Source organism: Molothrus ater, chromosome 37 (assembly GCF_012460135.2).
Source record: "Molothrus ater isolate BHLD 08-10-18 breed brown headed cowbird chromosome 37, BPBGC_Mater_1.1, whole genome shotgun sequence".
Lineage (NCBI taxonomy): Eukaryota > Metazoa > Chordata > Aves > Passeriformes > Icteridae > Molothrus > Molothrus ater.
In genome coordinates, this window is record NC_071664.1 from 387451 (window position 1) to 410409 (window position 22959).

At 49.6% G+C, this 22959-nt stretch overlaps 1 long non-coding RNA gene and 1 pseudogene across 1 annotated transcript; both read right to left on the bottom strand.

Moving 5' to 3' along the window:
- Positions 1-228: 228 nt before the first annotated feature.
- LOC118700807 (zinc finger protein 850-like) overlaps positions 229-22959 on the bottom strand; it is a 105714-nt pseudogene continuing 82983 nt past the window's right edge.
- On the bottom strand, positions 9396-20434 carry LOC118700803 (uncharacterized). The gene is made up of 2 exons (XR_004982345.2): positions 19364-20434; positions 9396-10490 (listed from the first exon to the last, which is right to left on the bottom strand). It is a non-coding gene; the product is annotated as an uncharacterized LOC118700803 (long non-coding RNA).

Genomic DNA, 22959 nt, shown 5'->3' on the forward strand with positions numbered 1-22959 from the left:
GATTTCTGATGTTGGGCTGTGGATGTGTGCAGGTGCCCATGGGGAGCCAGGAGAAAGTGGAACCCGCAGGCAGCTGTCTTCCCAACATGGATCACCGCACCATGGATCACCAGGGCTCTGCCCTCCGGGGGTCACTGGGGATCATCCAGGGTGGATCCTCATGTGAGGGATGGAGCTGGAGCAGCACAGGAAGCTATTCCTGCCCTGGGGGCACTTGCAGGGCTGCCCTTAGTGCTGGCTCCGTTGGTGTTGGGTCAAGTGAGAGCTCTGTGAGAAGCTCTTCCCACACTCAGGACACTCGTAGGGCCTCTCCCTGGTGTGGATGCGCCAGTGTTTGATGAGGGTGCAATTACGGTTGAATCCCTTCCCACGTTCAGGGCAGAGAAAGGGCCTCTCATCTGTGTGAATCTGCTGATGCCTGACGAGAGTGGAGCTGATCTGAAATATCTTGCTGCATTTATCACAGGGCCTCATAGGGCCTTTCCCCTGTGTGGATTCTCTGGTGGACAATCAGCATGGAGTGCTTGAAGAAGCTCTTCCCACACTGCCCACACTCGTAGGGCCGTTCCCCAGTGTGGATTCTCATGTGGCGGATCAGGGAAGATCTCAGGGAGAAGCTCTTTCCATATTCTGAGACCTTGTGGGGCTTCTCCCCATCCTGAAGCTGCTCATCGACCCCTAGCTCCGAGCTCCGGACACCTCCCCGGCCAAGGGTGGGTCTTTCCTCCTCAGATCCCCGTGATCTGCGTTTGGAGCCCCTCCTCGTGCGGGTTCTCCACGACTTTTCCTCCCCATTGGATTCCTGCACTGTGGAGCTGCTCAAAACAGCCTCTTCCACGAGGTTCTGCTGTGGGGATTTGTCCTCCCTGCTCTCCATGCTCAGCACCTGGTCTGGGGGAGGAAGGACAAGGAGAGGATGGGATTTGCCTCCATGCCACAGGGAAGGTCAAGGAGATGCCCCCAGTGCGTCCCCAGCAGGACAGCTTTGGCAGCAGGGTTGTCCTGCAGCCGGGGGCCGTGCTGGGCTGGGAGATGGAGGAGGAGAGAGGGGGAAAGGGGCACTGACTTCCTCCTCACCTGCCTGGGGCTCCCGGGCCATCTTCGTCTTCCTCGCAGCCTCCTCCTCCTGCATCAGGCCAAAGTTTTAGAATGGGAAATCCTGGTTTTGGGGAAAACAAGGGCTGAACGCGTTGGGTTTGATGGTCCCGCTGCCCATATGCAGCTGGACAAGTCAGCACCCCTTTCAGCCTCGGAGGACCCGGAATCCACTCATGCCCAGCCTCCCCCACCCCTCCAGGCTGCCGGAGGTCCACCAGCTCCAGGATCGCCCCTTTGTGCTCTCTCCGCTTTGGAGCTTCTGAGTTCCCCCTTGGCTCTCCCGGGATCCCCAAACCCAAGATCACGCCTGCACCCACCAGTACCAGGCCATTGCCAAGTGGGACCCTCAAGATCCCTCCAGGGGCATTTGTGGCTCTGCTCTGGGGTCCTGGAAGATCCAAACATCTCCTGCCCCACAAAAAAACCCTCCCAGAGACCCCCCAATGGATTTGGGGCGAGCTCCCCCATCCCACTCACCTGTGGGTTCTGGAGGGGGTCATGCTGACAGAGACGGGGGAGCTGCAGCCTGCGCGGGCAGGCAGGGGAACCACTTGGTGCTGCTGCTCGTATTCCTCCCGTTCCTGCTCTTTGTCCCACTCCTCCACTCCCAGCCCAGCCCAGGCAGTGCCGACACCCAAATGCAGCTGCGCTCTGCCCTAGGGGGGGTTCCCAAAGCGGCCCCAGCCTGCGCGGCACTGGGAGCGATACTGGGAACACTGGGTGGGATCCTGAGAGCAGCGGGAAGGAATCGGGAGTGCTTTCCCTGCCAGTCCACTCTTACTGGGAGCACTGGGATGGAACTGGGAGCAAACAGCGCCCGGAGGCGGCTGCAGCCAGTGCTGGCTGCGGCCAAACTGAAGGGCGTGGTTATGCAAATACAGGAGCGATTGCGCACTGGGATTGGTTGGTGCGAGCAGGACAGTGTTTCACTGGTCACTGGGGGCCGGAGGGGCTGGAATGATGGCAGTGGCATCCGGAGAGAGGGGACAGGGAGCGGGAATGGAGACTGGGAGTGGGAATGGGAATATGGGACCAGGACAGGGAATATGGAAACCCCAGCTGGAGAGAGAATATGAGATGGAGATTAGGAAGATGAGACCGGGATCACAAACAGAAATACGGGAATGGGACTGGGAACATAGAAATGGAAATAGGGGAACGGAAGTGCAACCAGCAGTGGGACCGGGAATATGAGAACGGAACAGGATAGGGAGTATGGGCCTGGGAATATGGGAACGGCAACCAGACAAATACTGGACCGGGAATGAGACTGGGAATGGGATCCAGACTGGGATGGGAGCAGGACGGGACAAGGAGTGCAGTGACATGGGAACGGGTGGGGAGCAAGGGGAGTGACAGCAGGGATAGGGGGACTGTGGACAGGGGACGTGGGGAGCCAGGACAGGGAGTCATGGGGACAGTTCCAGGGCAGGGGAGCCTTGATCAGCTGCCCAAGAAACTCTGCCATCGTTTCACACTGCGGCCAAAGTCACTCAGCCTTGGGTGCCCAAAGCCCAAGTCCCACCCAGGAACCCTCAACTCCCTGGAATGTAGCAGCCCCCACATCCCCTGGAAGATCTCCACATGTCCCCATCCTTGTCTTAGTTCAACGTTTTTATTTTTATCCTGGTTTGTTGTATTTTGAAAAGACAGAGAGAAATTAAAAGATAACCAAGGCCACATGGAGCCATTAAGAGGTGGAGCCCCCAGCCAGGTGTCTTCCCAACACAGATTACCAGCACCACAGATCACTGGGGCTCTGCCCACTGGGCAGCATGCAGCACAAATACTGCCATGGAACTGTAGCAGTGCACACTTGGGGAACTGTAGCCGTGCACACTTGGGGCACACTTGGGGCACTCACAGGGCTTTCATAGTGGTGCCTCCATTCGTGTTGGGTCAAGGCTGACCTCTGGCTGAAGGTCTTCCCACACTGGGGACATTTGTAGGGCCTCTCCCCCGTGTGGATGCGCTGGTGGGTGACCAGGGTGGAGTTGTGCTTGAAGCCCTTCCCGCAGTCAGGGCAGCGGAAAGGCCTCTCATCCGTGTGAATCCGCTGATGTACAAGGACATCTGAGCTGCTTTGAAACCTCTTCCCACACTCCCCACACTCATAGGGCCGCTCCCCGGTGTGGCTCCTCTGGTGGATCATCAGGTGATCGCTCCGGCTGTAGGTCTTGCCACAGTCAGGACACTCGTAAGGCCGTTCCCCAGTGTGGATCCTCTGGTGAAGCATCAGTTCAGAGCTCTGGCTGAATCTCTTCCCACACTGCCCACACTCATAGGGCCTCTCGCCGGTGTGGGTCCTCTTGTGGACAATCAGGTTCGACTTCTGGGTGAATCTCTTCCCACACTCAGGACACTCGTAGGGCCTCTCCCCGGTGTGGATGCGCCGGTGCTTGACGAGGTCGGGCTTATATTTGAAGCCCTTCATGCAGTCGGGGCAGCGGAAGGGCCTCTCATCTGTGTGAACCCGCTCGTGTGTGAGGAGATGGGAGCTTGTCTGAAACCTCTTCCCACATTTGGGACACTCATAGGGCCTCTCATTTGTGTGTGTGCGCTGATGCTTCAGAAGAGTGGAGCTTCTCTGAAAGCTCTTCCCACATTGCCCACACTCATAGGGCCGTTCCCCCGTGTGGCTCCTCTGGTGGTTGATCAGGTCAAAGTTGTCTCTGCAGCTCTTCCCACACTCCCCACACTGATAGGGCCTTTGTCCAGTGTGGATCCTTTGGTGGCGGATCAGGGCTGAGCTTCGGCTGAAGCACTTCCCACATTCCCCACACCTGTAGGGCTTCTCCCCATTGCAAAGCTGCTCGGGGACCCCCAGCTCTGAGGTCTGGCCGCCATCCTGTCCCGGGGTGGGTCTTTCCTCCTCTGACCTCCCTGGGCTACGTTTGCAGCCCCTCCTCGTGCGGGATCTCCGGGGCTTTCCCTCCCCGTTGGATTCCTGCACTGTGGAGCCGCTCAAAACAGCCTCATACCCAAGGTTCTGCTGTGGTGACTCAGCCTCCCTGCTCTCCATCCTCAGCTCCTGGTCTGGGGGAGGAAGGACAAGGAGAGGATGGGATTTGCCTCCGTGCCACAGGGAAGGGCAAGAAGATGCCCCCAGTGGGTCCCCAGCAGGACAGCTTTGGCAGCAGGGTTGTCCTGCAGCCGGGGGCCGTGCTGGGCTGGGAGATGGAGCAGGAGAGAGGGGGAAAGGGGCAGTGACTTCCTCCTCACCTGCCTGGGCCTCCCGGGCCATCTTCCTCTTCCTCATGGCCTCCTTCTCCTGCATCGGGCCAAGGTTTGGGAATGGGAAATCCTGGTTTGGTGGAAAACAAGGCCTGAGCGCGTTGGGTTTCATGGTCCCGCTGCCTGTCTTGGTTTGAAAAACAGGTGTCTGCTAAGGAAGGCAGAGCCTCCCTTAAAATTGAAAATGTAAACCCCCTCCCTCCAAATTACTATAATTTTGAAATTAAGGGGCACTCAGGGAAAGATATGGAAATAGGAATAACAGTTCTTTGCTAGGAAAAATAAAATAAAAATGCAGTACTACAAAAAAAAAAACACTGACAGAGTCAGAATCCAACCTGACGCCCTGTTAGTCAGGGTGTTTGTTGCACTCCAATTAAATGGTGGCTGCCGTCCTCCTGGTGGGACAGAGGTGGTTCTGTTGAAGCAGTGATCCTGCAGAAGGGTGTAGTTTTCCTCCAGAGGTCCAGTGGTGGTGTAGATAGGTCTGGTCTTCCTCGGTGAATCCAGTGGAGAAGAAAAGCTGCTCCTCTGGGAATCCAGTGGGAAAAGCCTGACTGTGGTGTTCCAAATCTCTGATTATATGCAGGTAGGGATGCTTGGCTCCTCCCCCTGGGTGGGGCATCTCACAATGGGATGATGTAATTTTATCAGTCATGCAGTGAGGCTCAATGGCCCATTAAAGGAAGATATCTCCCTGAAAGGGAGGGTTGTCAATGGGGCTTAATGGCCCGTTAACAGAAGATATCTCCCTGGAGGGGTTGTGGAAGAGATAAAGAAAACTGCCCAGTTAACAGAAGATAACTGCCCCACCTCTACCAGATGGCAATAGAATACACACCCCCACCCACATCTTGCATTTCCAACCTCAGACATTCTCCATTGCTCTCAGTAACCCAAAGTGTGATCCCAGTTGCTCTCTTTTAACAGCAGTATGATCCCAGTAACCTCCAGTACGATCCAAGTCATGTACCACCATTCCCAGTATGGTCCAAGTATAATCCTAGTTGCTTCTAATCCATCCCAGTATGGTCCCAGCTGCCTCCAGCTACATCAACACAATCAGTCCCAGTATGATGTCATTTGCTCCCAGCGTGCTCCCAGTTGCTCACAGCAGGTCCCACTCACTCTCAGAATGATCCCAGCCATTCCCAGTATATCCCATTAGCCCCCAATATGGTCTCAATTGGCCCGGCAGGTTCCTACTCACTTCCAAAATGATCCCTGGATGATCCCAGTACAGCCCAGTTCCTCCCAGCCATACCACTCCTGGCATCCCCCAGCCCTCTCTGTGTTCCCCCTTCCCAGATCGCCCGACAGGAGCCCCAGGGGCTGGAAGGCCTCAAGCAGGGTCCCCAACAAGCCCCAGTGTGGATCTGCAGCCCCCAGTTTTCCCAGTTTTCCTCTCCTTCTCCCTGGGCCGGGTTTCCCCCAGCCCCAGCGGGTGGGAGCAGCCGAGAGCCCCGCGCTGCCCATCCCGACCTGTCCCGGCTCCATCCCTGCTCCTGCCGCGGGCTGCGAGGGCTGCGGGACTGGGGCAGGAGGAATGGGATGGAGGAGCAGGGAGGGAGAAGCAGCGGGACAAGGGCTGGAGGGAACAAGAGAAGGAGGATGAGGAGGAGGCGTGGAGGAGGAGTGGGAGGAAGAGCTGGGATAGAGGAGGAGGAGCGGGAAGTGGCACTGGAGGGACCACACGCTCCAGCCCTTGCTGTGTCCGCAGCCCTCCCGGCCCCTGGGGCATTTCCCCCCCATATCTCAGGTGACCGCAGACGGGGAGCTCACCCAAATATCCTGGGGGCTCTGTGGGAGGGTATTTAAGGGGGCTGGGGGAGTTTTGGAGCTCAAAGGACTCCAAAGCGAAGCCCCAAATGGCCTTTGGGGAGATTTTGGGGGTGTCCCGGGGGGTTGTTTTATCGTGGGGAAGGGCAGGAGAGGGGAGAACATTGGGACACCGAAGTGTGCAGCCCAGAGAGAGGAGACTGCCAGGATTCAGCCCGGAGAGGGGAACACCCTGGCGAGGGGGAAGCCCTGGAGCTCCCCACAGCCTGGAGCAGAGTCAGGGCAAACGGGAGCGCTGGGACCCCAAGAGCCCCGGAATTGCTAAGGGGGAGCCCAGAGAGGGGGAGCCGGGGAACCCCCGGGGGCTGCGGGGAACCCCCAGCAGCACAGAGAAGGGGGAGTCCCAGAGGCCTGTTTTCTCTTGGAAATAGGATTTCTCATATCCAAACCTCAGCGCAGTCTGTGGACCCTGTCTCTAGGAACACCCGCTGGTGTCACCTCGATACGGTGTCCCTGCTGCTTGTTGTCACCCTCTGGTCCATGTCCCCAGTGTCTCTGTGTCACCCCTGTCCTGGTGTCCACCGTGCCTGGCATCAACCCCTGGTCCATGTCCATCTTGTCTTATGTTGCAATGCAAGATGTAACCAGCAGTATGTATTTTATCACCATCTGTTGAAACCAGGTGGAGCAGTGTTCTTTATCACTTCCATGATCCATCCCTCCTAACTCCAAGGCAGATATTCTCTATTAATGGGCAAGCTGTTAAAACCAGGTGGGGCAGTTTATTTTTATCTCTTCCACAACCCATCATCCCTCCAGGGAGATATCTTCTGTCAATGGGCCATTGAGCCCCATTGACAATCCTCCCTTTCAGGGAGATATCTTCTGTTAATGGGCCATTGAGCCTCACTGGATGACTGATAAAATGCTATCAGTCATGCAGTGACATTCAATGGCCTCTTATCAGCAGATGTCCCCTCGGAGGAGTGATTGTGATCATTCAGAGAGAGAGAGATAAGGAAACTGCCCACTTGACAAAAGACAACTGCCATACAGATGGTAATAGAATGCATCTTGCCTTGCAATCTGGGACACCTGGGATGGATGGCACCAGGAGAGGTTGGACACTGGTCCAGATGGACACCAGAGCCATGGATCCCAGCTGGATTCTGGTCTGGATAGCCCCTGGTCCTGCAGCCTCACAGCCTGCACAGCTCCCGGCCCAGATGGCCACCAGCCTGGCCACACTCTGGGCCACACCACTGCCTTACCAGCCCATCCCAGTAGCACCAACCCCAAAACCCCCAAAAGTAAACCCAATTGTGGAACACCGCTGCAGGTGGTGCCTGCAGAGCAAGGAGGAAACTGAGGCATGGATTGGGGGGTGACTATGCGGTGATGGAAGGGGACTTCACAACCCACCCTGGAGACCCCAAAATGAGCACCCACCCCCCAAACTGTCATAACAGCCTCCTGGGCCCCCCAGCTGTCACACTGGGGCCACTTCAGCAGTCACTATGACCTTGCAGTCCCTTCGATGGTGACCCACAGTGTCCCCCTGGTGTCATGGCTGCGTCCGTAGTGGGAGAAGTGGCATCAAACCAAGAGGAGGAGGAGGAGGTGAGGGTGTGACTGAAACTCCTGCCTAGTCACATGGAGAAGCTGCGACAGGAACCGGGGCTGAGCAAGGGCGCAGCAGCAGAGGTGCCACGGGGACAGGGGGTGGGACACGTGGACAGTCCCCAAGTCCGCATGGTCCCTTTGGGGGATGCTGAGTCCGGGGCAGTGCGGGGGTTGCAGGGTCACGCAGCATCCTCGGGGTGATGCGGGAAAGGGTGGAAGTAGCCAGCTGGGACCCCAAAAATGTTGTCAACCCTGTGCTGTAGGATGTGGGGCCCCCCCACTTTGGGGCACTGGAAAGGGTCAAATAGTTGGGTGGCGGTGACAAGAAGCACATGTGCCACCTCGGGGATGGCACAGAGAGGGGGTCCTGTGATGTCACCAAGCCCCCCTCGCTGAGGGGTTACAGCACTGGGTTACACCCCAGGGTTACAAAGGGGAGGGTCAGGGGTGTCTCCAAGGGAAGGGGGGAGCAGGGTGGGGATGGGAAGCATGGTCGGGGAACAACAGAAACGCCTCCGCGCAGTCCCGCCTGCGCCCAGGGTACGGGGGTGACGGGGTATGGGAAATGTATTTGTAGAGAATTCTCAAAGCCTGACAGAAGCCTCACATACAATGCTCCAAATGACAGATCTGAAGACCAGGCTGAGGCTTTGCCTTGGGCTTTGCCTTGGAAAGGAAGGCATTTCCTGCCATCTCCCAAGAGATCACAACCTATTACCCCAGGGGCACGATGTGAGCTGTCAACTTTCAAATTAATATATTTTTTAAAAGACTTTTGCCATGAATGCATTCTCAAAGGAGTTACTAGTACCTCACAACAAAGACAAGACTTTTAATTATAGGCAAGGATGGAAATAGAATTCTTAGACTTTCAGTTTTTCTAGCTGTCATTTCAGCAAATTGTAATGAAGAACTCTTGCTTACAATGCTCCAATGGTAATTCAAGCAGTACCAACAATAGCTATTGATATTGCATTACCAGTGAATATAAGTGAACCAATTGTATGCTGAGAAATGCCTTTTGAGAGTTTTAGCCCAGTGCCTAATGTCCTTTGAATAAAACATGTTGACAATGAACAGCCAGAGCTGATGTGCAGTCTAACACACCTTTGTAGAACAGTTTGTATTACTGGTGTGCAAGATGCAGCGGCAGACGTCACTGTGATTTCTCATGCATTTTAGCCGAGCAATTGGAATTTGGGGACACCCATGCGTACTCTCAAAAGAATTAGATAAGCTGCCTTGTGTCTATAAAATCAATTCATAATTACTGTTACCAAAAGAAAGACAGCAACCATCCATCCATTCCTTCATGGTGCAGAAGCCCACCACAGAATGGGGGAGAGATGTGTTGTCCCAGTGGGGAGCGAAAATAGAAGTAGGTTTTTGATAGAAACCACAACAATGCCTACCACACTGAAGTTATCATAGAAAACTAATCAGCCCATTTGGATTGATCAATGGCCTCTTGAACAAAAAATAAAAAAATAAAAATTGAATGCCCTAAAAAAATTAGTACGTGAACAACTACAAAAAAGCCACATCAAACCTACAAACAGTTCCTAGAATTCTGCAGTTTTTATCATTCATAAGAAGACTTTTGATTCCTAAAGATTGCTTCATGACCTAAAGAAGATCAACGAAATCATAGAACACATAAGACAATTGTAACCTAGACTTTATTCTCTTTCAATGATTCCAAGAGACTGGCCTCTTGTTGTCATCAACTTAAAAGATTTTTTTTAACATTCCACTGCATCTAGAAGATAGTCCTTGATTTACCTTTTCAGCTCCAACCATCAATAGAGAAAAACTAATACAAAAATATCATTAGACAGTTTTGCAACCATGTACGAAAATCTCATTTACTATTTATTAGTATTTCACAGTGAGAGCTTTGTCTCCAGCCCAACAAAAACACCCATGATCAAGAATTTTACACTACATGAATGACTTACTCATCGCAGCACCAACTCAAATATAAATAGAACAGACTCAAGACAGTGTTATCACTGAAGTTTGAAATGCTAGACTAAAAATTTCAACATCAAAAATACAAGAAATCTCACCCTAGAAATATTTTAGACAGAAGATAACAGAACAAACAGTCAAACCACAAAAAAATGCAACTTAGAACCAATGTCAAAACCATACAAGATTCACAAGGGCTTTTAGGAGAGATCAATTAGGTCAGATCTGTTTTAAGAATTACAAATTATGAGCTTACTACACTTTTTAACCTATTCGGAAGAGACTATAACATCAAATCTTCACGAACTTTGACATCTGAAGCTCAAAAAACCCTTTAAAAGCTCACTAACGCTCTTAAAAAAGACAAACACATTGTTGTACTACAGAAAAATCCTTTCCCCTCACACTATTAAGAGAAAACATGCAACTTTATAGTCTCATACTTTGGTGAGACGCTTTTAAGAAAAACCTTTTGTTAATATTAAAGTGAGTTTTTCTTTCTTTCAAGTCTCCAAAACCAGTTTTTAAAATTATAGAGATGACAGCTCAAATTATAATTAAAGCCAGAAGGAGATTACTAACTATGGCAAGCCAAGACTTTGTAATTATCTAACCCTAAAACAATCTTACAATATAAGAAAATGCAAAAACAATGCAAAGAAAGTCCAAGTGGGAACAGCTGAGTTTCAGAAAAAGTCCATGGACTGAAGATGGTCCTCTTTGACATCTCTGAAAGTCCCTTTTGGTCCTGAAACAGGCTTGCAGAATCCTGAAACAACAAATTGCTAAAAAAAAATCCATCTATCATTATCAAAAATCCATTGAAAGTCATCAAACAATTTCAGACAATTTTTAAAAAATATCTAGAATGTCTTGGCCACAGCCCTTTATTGAACCATTTGGGCTGAGGCTAAGTTTTTGGCTCTTCAATGCTTTTGAGCTGCTACTAGCTCTTTCAACTCTTTGTTGGTTTTTTTTTTGCGGAAAAGCAGCAGCAGCAGCAGAGGCCTGAGAGGCCCTGGGGAACCCTGGCCCTCTTGGAAGGATCAGGAACTCCAGACCTGGCCCACAGAACAGTGGCCCAGGTCCTGACGGGTCAAGCAGAGCCCCCAAACCCAGCATCTGGCTGGGCAGTGGCCCTGGCCCAGGGAACCGAGCCAAACAGCCCAGGCCTGGCCCGCAAGGCGGGCTCTGTGTTCTCAAACCCGGCACCCTGCTGCCAGTGCAATGGCAGAATGAGTGACCAAACGCTTCCTTCCCCCTGAGCCACCGACCCATACCAGCAGTGGGGGAATAGAAGCTGTGCCAAGAATCATCACCTCAGATCTGGGGATGTTTTTTCCCCACAGCAAGCGAGTGATGGTCGCTTTCCGCTATTTCCCCTGCCTCTGCAATGCAAATGCAAAAGGTGTTCCATCCTCCCAGCCCACAGCACCACGCCAAACCCCTCTGGGCTGGGGACCAGAGGCAGAACTTTTGGGAGCCAGCTCCCCCACGCCGCTGGGGCGCGCCAGGGACGGCAGGCACCCCAACCCCCAAGGGGGAACCACCGACCAAACACCCACCAGCCTGCCAAAAATGCTGAGTTTGAGAGCAGGCAGCTGGGCTGTGCCCGCAATCAGCTGCCGAGCCATGCCTCCCCCACGGAGGAACGGGCTGGCCCCTGGAGCCTCAGTCCCATCCGCTGCCACAGGGGCAGAGGGCTCGGGACGGTCCGAACTCGGACTTGCCGCCGGTTCCAGGGCAGCCTCTGACGCAGACACAGAGGACGAAGTCCCCGAAAGTGGCAGAACTGCCGGGGGGGGTGTGGGGGCAGCCGGGGTGCAAGAGGTGCGCAGGAAAGTGTCTTATTCGGCTCTGGGAGCAGCAGGAGGAGCGAGATAGGAAGAGTTTACAGGACTGGGAATGGGGACAGGGATCAGGAATATGGGACCTGGATTGGGAATGGGACTGGAAAACAAGAAAAAACAAGATAGGGACTAGGAATTAGATCAATAATGGGGACAGGGACTGGGAATGGGACAGGGAATATGGGACTATCCTGGGTTGTAAGATGTTTGTCTTCCATTTCCCATCTGTCCGAGGTGGAGCAGTTATCTTCTGTTAATTGGGCAGTTTATCTCTTCCACAACCCATCCTCCCTCCAGGGAAATATCTTCTGTTAATGGCCCATTGAGCCTGACTGATAAAATTGCATCACTCCATTGTGAGATGCTCCACCCAGGGAGAGGAGCCAAACATTCCTACCTAAATACAATCTAAAATTTGGAACACCAGAGTAGAGTAGCCTTTTCCCATTGGATTCCCAGAGGAAGACCAGGCCCATCAACAGTATCACCAGATCTTCAGGGGAAAACTGCACTCTTCTACAGGATCACTGCTTCAAATGGACCGTATGTGTCGCTCCAGGAGGACTGCAGCCACCATTTAATCAGACTGCTACCAACACCCTGACCAAAAGGGTGTCAGGTCATATTCTGACTCTGTCAGTGGTTTGTGGTTTTTTTTGTACTATTACAGTTATATTTTTAATTTTCCTAGTAAAGAACTATTCTTTTTATTCCCATATCTTTGCCTGAGAACCCCTTACATTCAAAATCATAATGATTTGGAGGGAGGGCGTTTACATTTTCCATCTAAGAAAGGCTCCTGCCTTCCTTAGCAGACACCTGTCTTTTCAAACCAGGACAGATTTTGGTGTACACCATGGGGCCCAAGTGCATTTAGAGAAAAAGGGGGGAAAAGGAGTAACAGTTCTTGAGTAACCTAATTTTTGTGTGCTGATATAGAAACCTCGTTAAGTGTCACCATGTGGTCTACCTTACCCTGGTTTGGGTGGCATGTGGTTGTGGCTATATTTCTCTCATTTGCAGGCTCTTGTCTAAAACTGAATCCTATAAGTAAGGCTTCTGTGGCTGTTATCTGGTTTGCTTTATGGGTTAATAAGGTGAGGAATTAATGGATTTTTAACTTCCTCTAGAAGGCAGGCACCTAGATTCAAAGCTACCACACCCTAACGGTATGGTTTTGGGCTTACTTTAATAATGGTACCTACTGTAAAGAAATGACACATTGCTACACTGGGTAAACCCTGAGTGTGTGGCATTGATGGTCACCTCACAAGTGACCACAGAAGTGGATTCTAGCCAGGAGCTGAAGAACTGAGGATCCTGAATTTGGACAGAGTTCACAGCCAAGGCTGACCACAAAGAGAACCTTTTGAAAAGCCTCCAGAGAAGATGTCTGGAAAGCTTTGCAGCCCAGAACAGCCTGCTGAAGCCCAGAGGACACTGTCACAAGGTACTGTTAACTCTTCCCTTTCTGATGACTGCCCTTCGCACAATGTGGGCTGGGATGTGGCAGAGGGTGCCTACGGAGGCAGAGGTTCCATTCTCCCCCTCAGAGGAGAAACTTATTGCCCTCTGGCAAAAATGGGGTCATGAGGACAGAGTTCCTAAGGTGAAGAGACATTTCTATGAGTTTTTCCAATGGGCAAAGTTCCATGGATTTTTCATGGATGTGCTCTATGCCCTTGATATATACATATGGGAATGCATGGAATCCATTTTCAAAGATGCTCTGGACAGGGGACTTGGATTTCCCTAGATTTATCCATCATTCAGAACTCTCTTCCCAGTTTTGAAATGGAAAGCAGCTTCACTTCAGTGGATTGCCAACTGCAGAGGTCAAGCTCCCTTCCCGCTGGACCCGGAAGGAGAGGACCCTGTCCAGGAACAGGAACGGCTGGTTCCCAGCCCCTCTGAATCGGGGGGGGAGTGAAGTTTTGCCCATAACCAAGGAAAAGTTTTTTTCTGCGCCTTTGGAACAGGCTCAAACGGAGCCACTTTTTCCCCCCTCCTCGTTGCCCTCAGGGGGGATCAAAATCGGCTAGATGGGTACCACCCAGGCCGGTGCCACAGGCCCTGTACCGGCCAGCCCCACGGACCCCACCCTGGCCAGCCCCCCGGACCCCACCCCGGCCAGTCCCACAGACCCCGCCCCAGCCAGTGCCGTGGGCGGCACCGATCCCCATGGCACCGCCTCTCGGGCCCATGGGTCCCGCCCCAACCAACCCCGCAGGCGCGGCCACCTCCCCAGACAGCCCCGCCTGTGGCTCCGGCTGTTTCAGTGACTGCGACTGCGCAGTCAATTCCAGATGCCTCAAAGGCAAGGCTGACCCCGCCGCCCCCCCAGCTGTCCCGCCATCTCCCATGTTGGCTTTGCCGGTTTCTGCGACTGCGCCTGCGAGGCCGATCATGGAGCCAGGGGCAGAAGCTGCTGCCAGCCCTGTGCCCACTCCCTTTGCATCACAGATGGCAGTTGCATTCACAAGTGTGCTGGCAGCACTGGTGGGGGGCAACCCGGTGCCGTCCCCACCATCCCCTCCCGCAGGGATAGAGCTCACACCTGCGCTGACGCTCCAGGAGCCAAGTAAGACAATGGTGGCACTTTCCCGCACACCTCTTGCACCCCTGCTGCCCCCACAGCTCCCCCTGGCAGTTCTGCCACCTTCGGGGACTTCTTACTCCATGGGGGAGGCGTGGCTCAGCAGCTGATTGCGGGCACAGCCCAGCTGCCTGCTCTCAAACTCACCGTTTTTGGCAGGCTGGTGGGTGTTTGGTCGGTGGTTCCCCCTTGGGGGTTGGGGTGCCTGCCGTCCCTGGCACGCCCCAGCGGCTTGGGGGAGCTGGCTCCCAAAAGTTCTGCCTCTGGTCCCCAGCCCAGAGGGGTTTGGTGTGGTGCTGTGGGCTGGGAGGATGGAACACCTTTTGCATTTGCATTGCAGAGGCAGGGAAAGCAGCGGAAAGCGGCCATCGCTCGCTTGCTGTGGGGAAAAAACATCCCCAGATCCGAGATGAAGATTCTCGGGACAGCTTCTATTCCCCCACTGCTAGTATGGGTCGGTGGTTCAGGGGGAAGGAAGCGTTTGGTCACTCATTCTGCCATTGCACTGGCAGCAGGGTGCCAGGTTGTGAGCACACAGAGCCCGCCTTGCGGGCCAGGCCTGGGCTGTTTGGCTCGGTTCCCTGGGCCAGGGCCACCGCCCAGCCAGATGTTGGGTTTGGGGGCTTTTCTTACCCCGTCAGGACCTGGGCCACTGTTCTGTGGGCCAGGTCTGGAGTTCCTGATCCTTCCAAGAGGGCCAGGGTTCCCCAGGGCCTCTCAGGCCTCTCTGCTGCTGCTGCTTTTCCGAGTAAAAAAAAAAAAAACCCAAAAAAAAAACCAAATTAAATAAAAGAATTGAAAGAGCTAGTAGCAGCTCAAAAGCATTGAAGAGCCAAATACTTAGCCTCAGCCCAAGTGGTTCAATAAAGGGCTGTGGCCAAGACATTCCAGATATTTTCTAAAAATTGTCTGAAATTGTTTGATGACTGTCAATGGATTTTTGATAACGATAGATGGATTTTTTTTAGCAATTTGTTGTTTCAGGATTCTGCAAGCCTGTTTCAGGACCAAAAGGGACTTTCAGAGATGTCAAAGAGGACCATCTTCAGTCCATGGACTTTTCCTGAAACTCAGCTGTTCCCACTTGGACTTTCTTTGCATTGTTTTTGCATTTTCTTATATTGTAAGATTGTTTTAGTGATATGATAGAATTTTATGTTCTACAGGTGAAGAATTTCCCTGATCGTTCCACATCAGCACTTGATTGAGGTTTTGATTGGCAACAGATAATCTGTCAAGTGTTTGTTGTTTCCTCTGCTTGAGCCCAGAAGAGAAAATTACAAACACTTTTCTCTTTAATTTAACTAAAATAAAAAAAGGTGACATGTTGCAGACATCTTTTTATGAAAAATCCTTTTCTTAGGATTTTTCCACTTGACAAGCTGAGAGGCCTCAGGAAGAAAATGTAAACATTGATTATCTGCTGCTGTGGAATGCGACAGGTGGATCTGTGATTGGCCCATGTTGGATGTTTGTAATTAATGGCCAATCACAGCCCAGCTGGCTCGGACAGGGAGCCGAGCCCCAAACCTTTGTTATCATTCTTTCTTTTTCTATTCTTAGCTTAGCTAGCCTTCTGACGAAACCTTTTCTTCTGTTCTTTTACTATAGTTTTAATGCCATATATATGATAAAATAATAAATCAAGCCTTCTGAAACACGGAGTCAGATCCTAGTCTCTTCCCTCAACATGAGACCCCTGTGAACACCATCACACTAGTCCAATACAAAATTTTGGAATTGGAAACATTTGTCAAAGTTTTTGGTGGGGATATTTGCTGAGACACCTCTTCAGGTACCTACTATATAGGTAAGTAGCAAGGACTCATTACACAGATACACTGGGTACCAGCATCCTATAGAAGCACCGAGTGGGTGATGGTCTCCTTCCAAAAAATACTGGTGCTCCTGGGCAGTGACACTAAATTCCTGCATGCTGAGTGATTCCCTTTAGGAAATGAGAAAGAAATCCTCATCTCTGCTGTGCTGAAACTCCACTGCTGTTCTGCTAAACTTGGAGTCTTCTGCATGTGCTGAAGGGAGGACAAGATTTGCCTTTTAGAGCACATCCTGGTGGTTTGCACACAGGGCAATTAGAGAGACAGAAGTGGCAAGAGGAGCAGATAAGTTTCAAGGATGCACTTTAAAGAACTTGAGATTTGTTCACCACACTGTGAAACAATGATGGTTACTGTGGAAGGAAAACACATCTGCAAGGTGATAACAAAGAACCTAAGAAACTAAAAGATACAGTACAGGTGTACATGCTCAGTGCAATACTGATATTCCAAGTGCTCTTCAAATAACTCTTATAACCCCACCCAGTCATGCTTTTTAATAAAAGGATGTCTATATCTTCTAGCAGCTAATAATAGAGATGTTGAGGAACACTAGTAGCTTGATTTTATTTTTATTTGTTAGGTTTGTGAAGCAAATGATACTGGCACCTACCAGCAAATCTCTCAAGAGGGACTGCACACCTAATCCCATGCACCCTCACTACAAGATGGTTTTTAATGCCCCTAGATCTGTTATGTGTCGCACAGGCATCCACATAGAGGGGATCCATTTCCCAGAGGAAATAGACATATTTTTTCAAAAAATTACTGTTTAAAACTAGAACTCTACTTTAGGATATAGAACTTCATGGCTCTTTCTCACTGCTTTTCCTCAGTTATACATGGGCTCCATCCTTGGTGAGCCATCAAAATACTTCATCAGAGCTTTAGTTACAATGTTTCATGAGAAAGTACTCTGACTGAGAGGTCTGATGAACACAAAGGAAGAGGAAACGTGAGTGGCTAAGCAGCATTTGTGATGAAATACTACATCAACATTTTCCAAATGTTGATGGTATGGATATTTTTTCTAGCCACTGGGAAACATATTTTCTTCAGTAAATACACATTTTCCTGTCAAATTCTAGTTACAAACAAACAAATTTTGCCAGCTCAAACTGCAGAATAGTTTGGCAGAACACCTTGCTTGTTGCCTGACACTTTGCATCTCTGTATTACTTTCATTCCATAGAACTAAATGTTTCACTTGGGCAGAGACTTCCAACTAAAAAGGTTAATCAAATATGGGGAACAGATTGCAGGAAAACAGAATGGATGTGTCAGCCATACACAATGAAATTCTGTGTTAAAATCTGCTAGGACTACTGACAGCAGTGTCTCCATCCTTATTCAGTGTAATTTAGCACACATTGGCTATGGTGACTTCAGTGATACAGATGCTTGTATAAAGACCTCATTAAATTTAGGATGTTTAAGGTAACTTTTTGCTGTTTGGAAACACCTCCCATAATGGGTTCCAAAAGGATGCTGAGTTTATTGTATTTTGAAAAAGGACACCTCAGAAGTGGAGGTTATGAACACATCATCTGAAAATTATGGGACTTTCTTGCTCCTAAAATAAAAAAAACCCCCTCATTTTTACATACTGAGTTTAGAACAAGACATCATTCTACAGTGCCTTGAGTCTAGATTGCAAATAAAAGGAAATGATTTCCCTTGGTGTATATATTTAATAAACCAAACTGTATAAACAGAATTGTTAATGGAGATCCCCAGGCCTGAAGAATTCACAAACAATGAGCTGAACAGAGAACAGTGTTTGAAAGTGACTTTATTTTCCCTTGAAAAAGGTTAGCTGAAGAACACTAACATCACTCTCCATTAATCAGTAGTTTTAAACACCATGGGGAAATGACAGTTGCCTTCCAAGCTCCTGACTTTACAGCTTTCCTGGCATCCTGTGGACTCCCGCTGCAACCATCCCCCACACAGCTTTGCTCAGCTCATAGGAGTTCATTGTTTTATTCTAGCTTATCATATTCATTTTTGTCCACTGTTAATATTGTAGAAATGAACTAGGTGGTCCCTCAGGAGACTGTGCATGCCAGGTTACAGAAAAACCTGTAATATATTTATACATTAATGCCCCAAATAATGTTTTCTTTTTGTTTTGTTTTAATTATATTTTATTTTTACTTTATTTTGGTTTATTTTCAAGTGCAATTTTACTGTGCAACCCACTGTGTGATATCCGGGGGTAAGATTGTATATTTTAACTCTCCAGCATCTCTTTTTTCCTTAACAAAGGCAGTCCTTCTGAATCAGGTAGGTTAGTTTATTTTCTTAGCCAAAGGAAAATATCACCTAACTTTTCAGGCAAAAACTACTGCAACTTTGGTCTGCAGAAGGTCATTTAATCAGACTTACCTCACAAAGAACACAGATGCCAACTGATAGGAAAATATGCCCTGCAGCTTCTGACAGCCTCTCCTTCACATAAGAACCTAAAGACTCCTTTCCTTCACTATTGTGTCTGCATTTACCCTGTCACATAAAACCAGAGGAAAGAGACACACTCCTTTTTGGGGTTTTTGGCTGGGGGTTTGTTTTTATTTGTTTGTTGGTCTGTTAATGATTTATTATTATTGATAATTTTGTAATGTAAATCTGTTTTTAGTTGGCCTTTACATGCGGAAGGATGTGAGAAGGGATCACAAATGTGATTGCCTGTCACAGTGAAGTCAGTCCCTGTCATCAGTAAGGTCAGGAAATTACTGGGTTTCCACATGTCCAGGGCCACTTGGTAACAGAAAGAGTCCTCTGCCTGCTTATGAAACTCGGTTGCCTGATATTTTGATCTTAACAATTGACATCACATAATGCTGATCCTTCTCTTCCTGTCTGAAGGATCTATTCCCAAGCCCATACAGCCAGTGAGACAGTTATTTTAAGGATGTTGATAGGAATTGTCCCAGGCTCTAAAGGATAGCAGACAGCCTTTGCTAGCTCAGCACTGTGAGCCATATGCCAAAACTATAAAAGTAGACTTTTTTACAGATGTCCAACCCTTGCTCTGTGAGCAAAAAGAGGTTCAATGTTTATGATACAAGGACATCAAGGTTAAAACACAATTTTAAAGAAATTCTAAAGTTGTACACAAATTAGAAAGATAAAAATATTATAGCGAGGAGACTCACTAAGTTTTCCAAAACAAGCATATGGGAGAAATTACCATGACATAGTGTGGCTGCAGGCAATTCAGAAAGTGCTGAGTGTGTTGAATGAGACAAATTTTTCATAAATATAATTTTGAGGAGAATTATGTTTCATTTTATTGGAAGAAAAGAGAAGCATCCATTTTCTACAGTTATTTTCCACCTAATTTCTGCCAAAAATGTGCCCTGGCTACTTACATGTCTCATTTGATGATCTTGATATCATCATGTTGTTGAACTCTTATGTCACTTTTTCCTGATTATGAGGTAGAAGACATCTTTTACAGAAGAAGCGTTTTTTTTCTGTTCAGCTGTAGAGAGATTTTAAAGACATTACTTTCTTCTAAGTCTGAGCTGTTGTTAAAGAGGTTTGTCAATAAAGCAATTTTGTAGTGATTCCTACTGGTTTACTGCTGCAGATGGTTTGTGCTCTCGCAATATTTTCAGTCTGGTTTCATCTACTCAAACCCTTTGAAATGCCAAAATGAAACTCTCAGAGCCCAGCTTTTCTATTCCTTACAACTTGAATGTGCTATTGATTCTTTTACAGTTGGGTATCTATTACAATTATCTTAATAGTGTAACATACCAAAAAAAAAATTTGGTCAATCATTTTTTTCACCAATCATCTCCACCTACAGAAAGAGGAGAAGGAGAGAAAAAAGAAATAAATCTCATGCAATCTGTGTGTAAAGAAGGGAAAAAACCAAACAAACCCTGTCATACTTTAACCAACAAACTCCAACCCAAATATCATCATATTCCATATTGTTTGATGGAAATAATATTGTCTACTAAACTGAACTACATTGAGGGTTAATGAGAAGATAGATTTTTATCTAATAATCCAGAATATTTTCCATCAAGATGTGGCAGTCAGTTCTAAATAGATTCTTAACCTATTAGAGAGAATGAATGCTATGGAAGGGAAAGAGAGAGGTCTCTGCATATTGTCACCTGCCTGGAAAATATGCAACCATATATTAAAGATTATCTGCAAAAATCATTCCCACTTCTGTGTTGTGTGCAGGTCATACACAACCTCTCTAGGAATCCACAAAGAACTAAGCAGGAGGTGTCGGGTTCGGCTGTCTGTCTCTGCTTCGACACGGGTAGTGTGGTTCTTGGGTGGCATGCGTTTTAAAGGACGAGTCTGGACTCTTCAGCTTTTCGGTCTTCAGGTTGTTTATTATTTCTTATCTACAAATTTTTCTGTCTGCCCAACAGAGGTCTGATCTGCAAGCAGTCACAGGCACTCTCTGACCACCCACGGGGCGGTCATGTCTTTTTATACTAATATCTACGTACACAATATTTACCTTTATTTCCCAATGCTTTTCACCCATGTTGGCAAGTGCACTTTCACTATAAACTAATCTTCAAATGCCAACATCACCACAGGAGATGGAGGACAAGAAGAAGGAAGAAGAAGGACAAGACACACCCTGATCTCTCCATCTTGTCTCCATAACCCCCCTGTACCCAAAAAAACTTTAAAGTCTATATTTCACTCTCTAAATGTGTTTTTTTTTACACCTTTTACTCTAAAGTGATTCTCTTGTCCTCAAACTCTTGTTATTTCTGTGGATGGATCAAAATCAAGCCACTAGACACTCTTGGCAACATTCCAGGATTTTCGAGACCCCCAAGGGTTCTCTTGGCATCTCTGGACATTGGGAACGATGTGCTGAGATCCCACAGGAGGGACTTTGGCATCTTTTGTAAAATGGTTGAAGTTTGAATTCTTTGGACTGAGAGTTTTGGCCAGAGCCTCCGTTTCTAAGCCTCAGGTGAATGAAGAAAAGCTTCCAAACACCCAAAGCAGGATGTTTTTCAGGGACTGCAGGCAGACAGTCCTGCTCCTGTACCTTTAATCCTCTATTTCAGCCTTTCTGTTTTTCCTGCAGTTTTACTTACTCACAGAAAAAAACTATAAACAATTCCAGGAGATGTTTGAGGATTCCCATTGAAATAAAAAGTTTTTAAAAACTACAGTTCCAACCTGAAAATTATGTATTTTGTTCTACACAGTTTAAATGTATGTAATAAAGAAATGCTAATACTAAATTCCTGACTTCTGTTAAATGGCAGAGATGAATATTACATGGTGCCAGTTATCAGAATTCTTAAAAACAAGTGTCATGGAATGCTTTGTGTTGGAAAGGATCTAAGAGATCATCAAGTTCTGGGATGGGATGCGATGGGATGGGATGCGATGGGATGGGATGGGATGGGATGCGATGGGGTGAGGCCAGCTGCAGGCACTGGCCCAGCGGCCCAGCTCCGCCACTCACCGTCCCGCAGCGCCTGCAACGGCTCCAGCCCTGAAGGCTGATGCGCTGGGGCAGCTGCAGGGCCTTTGCTTTTCTTTGTCTGATTCCTCGCTTGTGGGGAGAGCAGAGCCGCCGGAAGCGCGCCCAGCGTGCAGGCACTGCCCGACAGCGCTGCGGCCGCTGGGACGCTGGCGCCCCCGAGTCCCAGCCACTCCACTGCCGCTGCTGCTTGATTTGCTTTTAGGCACAGACAAAGCTCACTGCTAGGCCACCATGGTCTCTGCTCCTGCCCTCTTCCTGTCCCTGGATAGGGATAGAGCATTGCTGTGCTTTCAGGAGGCTCTTGGCGGAAACTTGCGGCATTGCAAGCTCCTTTGCCCTGGCTGGATGATTGCCCTGGAATGCCTCACAGCTGGCTTCAGAGCACACTCCAGTTGGCTCTTCTAAAACCAGGCTCCTTTTTCCCTTCAGTGTGCTGGGCACGGGCTTGAAGTCCACGCTGCTGTGCAACTGGAGCAGCGGGACAGGGACCTTTGCAGCCTGAGCTGCCCTTGTTCCTCTCTGTCTGTGCACGGAACTCAGCGGGGAGGAGAAGGGCAGCAGGGCCCTGCGTGTCCCCGGGCTCAGGTTTTGCGCCGCTTCAGCTCCACAGAGACGCGGGTCAAGTGAAAAACCCAAAGAGTTTATTAGGGAAAAGCAAAGCCAAGGGGTCAGCTGGGAGGTAACAAAGGGCATGGGCAGGGCCTGAGGGCGGCAGGGAAGGAGCTGCCAACAGGGAGGGAGATGGCAAGAGCTGCTGGAGCTTGGCACAGGCTCAGCTGTGAGCAGCCAGAGCTGTGCCTGGAGCTGCAGCTGGTCCCTTCTGCCCTGCAGGTGGTCCCATCTTGGATGGGAACTGGAAATCTCTGAGGGAGGCCGCTCCAGGTGATGCAGGAGACAAAGGAAGTTCTGCAGATCTTCTTTGGAATTTCATGGGAACCCATATGCTGATGCAAGATGGGCTCTCATCTTCCCTGAGGGCTTGACGAGCTGGGAGAGGAACAGAGCCACGGTCAGAGGCCAGATTGAGGGAATCCAAGGAAAGCCTCCTGCCAGGGCCATCTTGCCATGGCCAGGAGGGAGCGGGAGACAAAGGCCAGAGAGCTGGCAGGCAGCTCAGCCAGGCAGCGCTGGCCATCAGGCTCACCTCCAGCAAGAAGGCCACAGCAGGCAGATGCCAGCGGGGCTGCTTCCCCACCAGCAGGCTGAGCAGGTGCGAGGCCATGTGGGGACACAAGGGGCTCAAGCCAGAGCGCATCTCCCTGGCAGGGGAAAAAGGCACCAAGGCCCTGAGCCGGGCGGGCAAACCTCTCCCAGGAGTGACTCCAGGAGGTCCCATCTTTCCCCAGCACTCTGCAAGGGGACACGGGCCCCTTGGGAGGCAGTTGCTGCTGGGCATCCTCCTCTGCCAGCCCTTTGCAGTCTGCTGGGCCCTCCCCCGGTGACAAGGCCCTCTTGCTTACAAGCCCAGGAGCTGCGTGG